Below are 9,041 nucleotides of genomic sequence, written 5' to 3'. Positions count from 1 at the left end.
TTACACAGAAATATCTGAAATCTGTTGCAAAACAAGACCTCTCAACTCGCATTACAGTTATAAAAGGTCAAATTTAAATAAAGCAAACAAAACATAGCTTATGATTCCCCTTTATGTATATCTCCAAACTATACAAATGCATTTTATTTTTTGAAGCTTCCATCAGCATGACAACTCAAAACAATTTTCACCTTTCCCAAACAGTTTGGTAAGAAATAGCTAGACATTCTTTTATTACCCTTTTTAAAAATGTATTTTCCTCCTCTATCCAGACTAAAATGTTTGTAGCATTGATGAGCCTTATGACAAATGTAAATCATTTTGAAATCTATCTATTCATGAAATAAATCTAACAGTACTGTAGAACATAAACATGCCTTTGTTTCAAATGTGGAAACAATATTTCACCAGGCCTGGAAAGGGAGAACTTAACAACCACTTTGGCTCTGCTTATTGCAGCAATCATTTCTATTCTAGACTGAACACTGGAAGAATAGTTTAGTGGCAAATTGGTTACAATTCCAGTATGTAAACTATATTACCAGAGGAAGTAGAAAGAACACCCTTTATTAAGGGATTCTGGTTTTTTCAAAACTAGATTCTGCCTGATGTTAAAAAGCAGAATGAACTAACACTCAGCTGTGTAACACTGTATTCTCATTTACCCTAGTCAGATTGTCTTAACTGGTTTTTTACTGTCATGAATTCAGAAATCTATTTCTAACACCACTTATAAACTTAGTGTTTCTGTATAAGTGCACACAACATTCACATATATGTGTGTGAAACACTGGAAGAAAAAACAACCATCACCTTACCAGACCTCTTCTCCCCTGAATTTGTGCTACAGTTGCTCTCTTGATGCTCTGAAAATAAAATAAAATAGAGAGAACAAGTTCAGAAAGAAAAACAATCATTATACTCTTATCTACTACCAGATTTCCAGTATAACAACCTGTTAGTGGTGCTGTCTGAGAAGTATTGGCATCAGAAGACCTGACCTTAAGCTTTTAATTCTGAGGCATTATCCCCAGAGCAATTCAATGTACGTGACATCTATAGACACACAAGTGCATGCACAAAAAACTGTAAAGTCTTCCCTATGCTTCCAGGACTTTACAACTTTTTACTCTTTAAGAAAACAAAAATTGTTCTCCTCAACTGTATTTTTTAAGTTCAATATTATAATGTCATAAGTAGAAATCTCATTAAACATTCAGATGATATCTGACTTGAATGCTTTCCTAGGATTAACATTCTTGATTAGAATTTGTAAATTATGTCATGTGGACATTTAAACATGCAGCAAATAGTGTACAAAGTACAAATTAATACTTCAGAGTACTATCAGAGATATTTTACCTCTATAAACACACAGCAAAAGTGCACACATGTGGGCCAGAGGCAAAAGTACAGTTAATTTAAGAACCCCAAAAAGCAAACAGGGCAGGAGGGATTGTTTTCTATTTTGCCATTTCCATTAGCTGTCTGATAATTTTGCTGTAAATCACCATTCCCATCACTTTGTGGGTACTCAGAGGAGGTCATCTCACCTCCTCTCTGCTGCTGAATCCTTGAATTCTACTTCAGCAAACTGTGGCTGATTGTCTATATGGCATCAGCTACCTTTTATACTGCAATGCACACCTTTAGTTCTCTAATCACAGCACTTGTCTGAGTGACAATTTATCAGAAACAAGAAAAATAACATTCCAAAACATAGACTTCATCATCAAATGAGAACAAAGAGGACAAAGATTGTACTCAGACTTAGGAAAGAATTTTATGGGATCAGACAATCTCTTTCCACTGTCAGTCCATAATTTTCACATGACTCACACTGTTTCATGTGTGCCCTCAGGGACACACCTAAGATCTACTCCCGATTCCCCTCAGTCCTGACCAGCTGTGAATCACATCTCTCCACACCACGAGCTCTTAAATCTGCCAGCATTATCCACTTTACCCCACAGCCCATTCTACAGCCACAGATTGTGGATCTCTTGATATGAAGACAGAAAACATGCTGTCATTTGCTGTGTCCAGCTTTCAGATTTGAATTATTTTACTGCCTGTAAAAGCTGTATGTCTTATGCCGTTGATTGCAGTAATTTATTCAAACATCTCATTTAAATACACAAATGTAGTCTAACAAACTGATTTGAGCAACCTGGTCCAGTAGCAGGTATCCTGCCCATTGCAGGGGGGTTGGAACTAGAGGAGATTCAAGGTCCCTTCCAACCCAAACTATTCTACATGGACAGAGTCACTGTTACATCAATAAAGGCCTCAGTTCTCAAGTTTTACATTCAACAAAATATGTAACTACCAGGAAGAGGTGTCTTAGCTTGGATTCAGTAGTCCTGATCCAGTCTTGGCTTGTGTCCTCCCACAAAATGAGAACATCATTAGCTAGAAGAACCATCCTCCTAAGAAAACAACTGCAGACTGAAGACAACCAAACCCAAAAAAAGCTCTAAATTAGAGGTGTTAACAGTTTGCATCTGAAGTCTGTAAATAAAAATGCAAGGGTAGGTTCTACATGGTATTTCTTTACAACTTAGAGGAGGGAAGATGGAAGAGAAACAGAAGGTAGAGTTGTATTGATAATTGGGAATGATCTTTGGTCTCCCCTCACATCCTTAACCAACTACAATGTAAATTCCTTAGCTTCTCTCCTAGCAGAGTTCTGAGTATGTTTTCCTATACAAGTGTCTCTCAAATCAGAGCTCTGAGGGCTACAATGCCCCTGCTGTTCTTCAGCTGTCAACTCTCCCTTTCTGTACTTTTTGGCTTTAAAAAAAATTTAAACAATAGCCTGATTCTCAACAGGGCTTTGCTTGGCTAATTGAGCACAATAATGTACATGAACAGCATTTTTGTTCTTAGCATTCCCAGGTGACTTGGGTCAGCTCTAATTACCAGCTAAAACATTTCCATAAGTACAGAATTAAAATGGTATCTGGGCAAGCCTGATCTGCTTATCCTACTATTCCTGCAGACATAGGCAGGAATAGCTTTGGACATCTATAGTGCAAATATCTACACCTGGTCTAGGAATCTAGATTTCACAGCCAGCACAGGGAAACAGGCAGTACTACAGCCTGAGTCAGTCACCCTTTTCCACTGTGCACCTTCAGCTGAGATGGTTTGCATAAGAGAAACCCCTACTTCTCTGCTGGCTGTGAGCTGAGTGAGCACAGGCAGCTTTCAGTGCACATTCTTGCCATCCTCAGTCACACAAAACCTACCCCAACACAAGCAGCCTTGTGTTGGGTTTCACAAAGCTCAGAGACAGCTCTACACAGGACACTTTATTTAACTAATAAATGACAAATTCATTTCAAAAACTGTTTTGGATTGCTCGGCTTAAGAAAAGCTTCCCTCAGAGACTGGTGGATATGAACTGAGCAAATCTCACTGTTTCCTTAGCACCACCACCCTGGTGCTCCTAAATAGCAAAGGCCAATCTCAAAGAACATGTGAGTCACGTCTTTATAAAGCTCTGGGCCTGGGGCTGTACTTAAGTGGCACTCGAAGAGAATGGTAAACAAGAACAGAAACCTAGCAAGGTTGTGGCAAAAAAAAAAAAAAAAATGTACCGGCAAAGAGAGAGTGTTCTTTCTAAAAGCCAAACAAAATGTAGGTTCTTTTGTCTCCTGATACAGCAGAGAGACATTATAAAAAAAATTAAAAATTCTATTCTTACTTTTTCCTGACATTTTCTTCATACTCAGTGGTACATGAGTTCCCAAATATTAAGGGCTGCTTTGTTCCTTCTTCCTTTCCTCCTGGCTAACAGCTAATAGAAAACAAACCCACTTGAATCAAACTTTTATCTTCATTTTAGCTTCTCAAAGCAAACTGTCATTTCTTCATGAAGACAGAAAGAAGGTGAAATGAAAGACAAATAAAAACCATACACAGCAATGGACTGAGGCATAGCAAAGACCTTTTCCCTGCAACAAATATTCCATGTACATGTTTGATCATGGCTGCAATTTGCAGAGAAAGGCAATCCTAACATGATATTGCACACTCCTATACAATTTAACAACACATGAGTGATCAAAGATGTCTTTAAAATCAAGTATATGTATTTAACAGAGTGAAATAAGGGAGGATAGAAAGTGAGTCCGTTTTAAATTCCCAACATGACAGTCTGTTTTGTCATTTCTACTTTGTGCAGTGCCATAGCTGATAATATTTTTTTGAATCCACAGAAGCTAAACCAAAACTGCTTTTCTCAAACTTCCAATAAGCAACTGGAAGCAGCACAATAGCCACTGTAACTGCAGGTCTCTGTAAGCTCCCGTGCATCAGCACTTCCCACACGTCTGCAGTGCTTTGGGGGGTGGTGGTGTCTTATAAAATATGTTCTGCTTCAAGCAAGAACGTTCCAAGTCATTAAATGCCAGATCTTCCACGCACAAATAAAAGGCTTCTGAATTCTCCTCCTTAGGATAATGGTATTGATATCCCTTCATGACTGTTTAGAGTAATAGATACTAAATAGTAAAATCACTCAGTAATCCTGTGCTTTGTTCCACAGTGCCTTCGAGTGCAGAAGGGTGGGTATGTACTGAAACACCTCATTAGCTCCTGTTTATTCTGGCGACTTTTGGATCAGACTTTGTAGCCCCGTATTCCACAAACTGTTTCCAAGCATGAATCAGTGCAGATCAGACTGGATTGCTCTTCAACCACTACATCAGCCAGGATAGGGACACCAAATCAGACTGAAACTGAGGAACTAAACTAGGGAAATGTGTAGGACTTTTTTATTCCCCAACAAAAGGCCTTTTCTCTTCTATCTTTTTCATGGTTCCCTTTGTGTGACAAGATTGTTAAAACAAACAAAAAGCCCCAGCCTGATCGAGTTGTAAATGTTTTCTACACAGGCACGTCCTCAAGCGTCTGTCTGAACTCATCATCTCTAACTGTGCTGATGAATCTCAGAAAAACCATTCTCCTTCAGTAATTCTTACAGATGTACTTTCATTCCTCAGTAACTTCATAAATGTTTGCTGGGATTTGTGCTTGCTTTTTGTTGCTTCCATCAGTCTCTGATCATCATTAGTGCTAAATCAATACATATCACATTTCTAGGCCAATCACTTTCTAAAACAAATGAAATGAAAACTGTATACATTTTGCACAAGATCCTTGTTACCTTCTCCCAGCTTACTGATTCCATTAGCTGTGCCTGCTCAATTCAAACTTTTATCTAAATAAAAATGTCCATTATTGAACTGAGATACCAACTCAATATTTCCTGCACCTTTAGCAGGATTGTTTATTTGCACATAATTTAAATTATGACCATGACGTTTTTCTCAGAACAATTAAGATGTTCCAAACCAGCATCCCATCACCATCATTTAGGCAGCTTTAGTTACTAATTCCTGGAAAAAAATATGGGATTTTTGTTGCAGTCTGGAGACCTATTGCCTGAAGTGCCAGGAGACCAGAAAAAAAGAAAAAAGTGACACAAAATCAATGTCATCATTATGGAAGCCTATTTTTGACAAACAAAAACACAGACTCAGTTGAGTCAGAGCTGCCACTGACTGTCCTACTCCTGAAACAGATTATTTCTTTCGATTTCCTCCCAGGATTTTTCCACAGCCACTGCCTGAAGCAGGAGGTTGTCTGCAGGAAAGTCTTTGAAGCTCAGCTCCTCGGGCGAGACTTCTGCTGTGGGAAGGATATAAGCTCCAACTCACACCATCCTTCCTCCTCAGAAGTCTTCCTCTCCTCTCTAGGCCTCCTGGGGAGCTCGTGCTGCTCCTCAGTCAGCACGTTCACTAGGCCATGAATTTCCCTTCAGACTGAGGCAGTTTTCTTGCAAAAATCTCTGAGATTTCAGAATGTCCTTGTTCTATGCTGGATGGAATCCAAAACCTTTGATGTTTTTTCAGCTAATTAAAAGATAGACAGCCTGCCCCAGAATAACCATCTTTGATAAAAATATAAACTGATCAAAAGAGATTTCTGTCTGGTAAAGGAGAGACTATTTCACAGATAGATTTCTTAGATAAGATACCTGAAATCATAGAAGAGAGCAGCACTACTATCATCATTATTACAGAGAAATAAGAAAGAATACTTATTTTGTGACTCTCTCTTCATGACAGGACCACCAGACACCCAGTACCCCTTGGCCACCAATAGTTTTCATCCTAATCCCTCTTTGTCTTCAATTAACTGAATTAGAAAGAGATTATATCTCCCAAGAGTAATAAAGGGTTGGTGAGGTCAAAATCCTTGTTAACAGAATTGAGCAAATATCGTGAGGTTTTGTGCTGTTGACTCAGCAGACTGCCACAACCAAACCATCTTCAGTGGGATCCCTCCTCTGAGAGGCATTTCACTGCCTGAAGGATACTCATGGAATCCTGGTTTACCAGACAGATCATAAAACACAAAGTTAAACCCAGGGAAGCCTGGAGGGAAACTCTAATGTTTAATAAAAATTCAGAGGGATGAGGTACAGAACCTGAGTTAGTTGGATAGCTGGCTCCACAGGATACATGTGATGTGGCAGAACTGAGAAAAGCAAATGCAGCCTTGCTGCTCTACACATCTACTAACCAGCCATGAGCAAACTGTGTGAATCAGGCTTGGGAACTGCCAGATTAGTGTACCAATAAAGCAAAATGGAGCAATGTCTTATTGCACTATTAGCTGTAAAATAGTTACAAGTAAAACACTATGAACATATCTGGGGCAGTTCCCAGCAAAGGCAGAGGTAGATGGCTCAACACTCATGTATTTTACAAAGGAGAGGGAAACTGTTTAATTGGCTCATTAATGTACAAAGGAATATTGAAAAATTATTTTCTATTTAGATGCCAAACTGAGCAGCTTCAGAAATAACAATAGTGAATGAATCATGTCAATAGGAGACACAAGGAGAACGGCTTTTAAAAAGCCAAGACAGAAATAAACTTTCACGATGACATTTCTCCATGAGCCCTTGCTCATTGCTGCTCAGAAAGACTAAAGGAGTTGGGAAGAGGCACGTCAGCATCTGCCCACATCACAAAGCCTTCTCCAAAAGCATCTGGTAGAAGCTGAGAGCAGTAAAACCACTGTCTGGATCAGGCTCACTCTTCACTTTCTTGTGTCACTGACAGCTGATTATGGGCTGTGGCTTTCCCCTGATATCTGGGAAACGTGCAGCAAATATTACAGTTCTGGGAGGACTGCAGTGAAGATTTGGGATCTGGGAGCAATTCTAATCTCTGCTGGGAGCAGAACTTCCTAAGGTGTCAGCTGGTTAAATGCATGAAGGAGAAAGAAGTTAAAGCACTAATGAAAGTACATTCAAGGACACCTCATTTTACCAGACAGAGAAGGACACTGGCAGCCAATTTTCAAGTTTGCTTTAAAAAAAAAAAAAAAAAAAGTTCCCTCTTTTTTATCTGAGGAAACCAAGAAAAATATCAGAGCTAAAACCTACAATTATAGGAAATCACCAAATTTGTCTTTTATGATTTAGGATGTTACACTTTGGGGAGATTAGTTTCATCATAACTGGATCTCAAAATATTGTCTCTAATCCAGGTCTTTAATCCAGGCTGCTTGAAATGGGTGCAGTGGAACTTGACTTGTACAGTGTCCACAGAAATATAAACCAAAGATAGTCCAATATATAATGCTGCAGAGCCTTATTATAGCAAAGTTTGTATACATACAAATCAATTTCTGTCTTTTTTTCTTTCTGTCTTCTCATGCCTCCATCTTCCTCGACCACAGGCATTTCTTTAAAACTCTTTTAATTTCAGGTTTTGTAGATACTCACCAGGAGCATTAGGAGACAGGACATGTTAATTTCTGTACCTGCTCTCATGTTAAGAACAAAGATAAAACCACAAATCCACTGAGCTGTGTTTGTATTGTACTCCATGCTTACATAATGTAATTATTTTCTAATACAGAATTGTCAATGAGCAGGTAAGAGGTCTGGGCACAATTTTTGATGTGACTCCTACCCAAATATTTCTCTCTGGGCTGGTTATCAGACAATGAAAGATTCGTGAGGGTCTCATTAGCCATGTAATATTTAGCTATGCCAGTCTTCTTTTCACTCTTGTTGCCAATAAAGTCAACCTTAATACAAAACAAACAGAAGGCTTACAAAGTCATCAAGGTTTTTATTCTTTTTAACTTATCCATTTATAAATTAATTAAATCCTTTCTCAGACTCCATTTATCTAGTTCTCTGTAGCCAAATCACAGGTTATGCACATTAATCTGTGCAGACTATGACTTTCAATTTCATCATTCCCAGGAGTATGGCCAGGTGGGACACTTTATGCCTGGCACTCTTAAGCCATTATTCCTGTACTCAAAGTCACCATGCCAGAACCTTTCATTTTGTCTCTCCATTATTACCACAAGGTAAAAATATTTCTCAACCTGTCCCACTTCCAAATATATATTTCACCTATGAAAAACCTTTCATATTAAAGACAAAATAGCCTCCCTTAAAATTAGTAGCTCCAATGGCTCACAAAGGAATTCTATGAGTGAAAAGTACTTGCATAAGGATGTGCAAGATCTGTCCCTTAAACTTTACATAAGAACCTGCCACAAAAAGGTGGGAAAATGAATAGACAAGTTACATTTATTTCTTCTTTTCTGATTCTGAACAGAACTTCCAGACTGTGCCAGCAGGTGATCTTTGTCTCACTCTAAAAAGTACTGTTATAAAAAGGACATACTGACAGTATTTTTTCTTGAAACTTAGAGATCTTTTTATTAAAGCATTCAACCAGGCTGTTTCATTCTGAAGAACTTTAATTAATATGTCTAAATCCTCAGGATTTTTCAAGTGAAACTCGTGGATTATGAAAGTATTTTGGACAGAGCCTCAGAAAACTGTATTTCTATTCAAACACATTAAATTCATTACGTACTTTGACAAGTTTTGTTTCCATCAAAGGACAATATGCAAAAGGAAAAATAAGCTTTAAACACCCCTCAAAACTGATGCATTATCCTACTTGATAAGTATTGGCCAATTAAATCTTTTA

This window comes from Coloeus monedula (genome assembly GCF_965178545.1).
Source record: "Coloeus monedula genome assembly, chromosome: 12".
NCBI classification, from domain to species: Eukaryota; Metazoa; Chordata; class Aves; order Passeriformes; family Corvidae; genus Coloeus; species Coloeus monedula.
The sequence above is the reverse complement of the archived record's forward strand: the minus strand, read 5'-3'. Positions refer to the sequence as shown.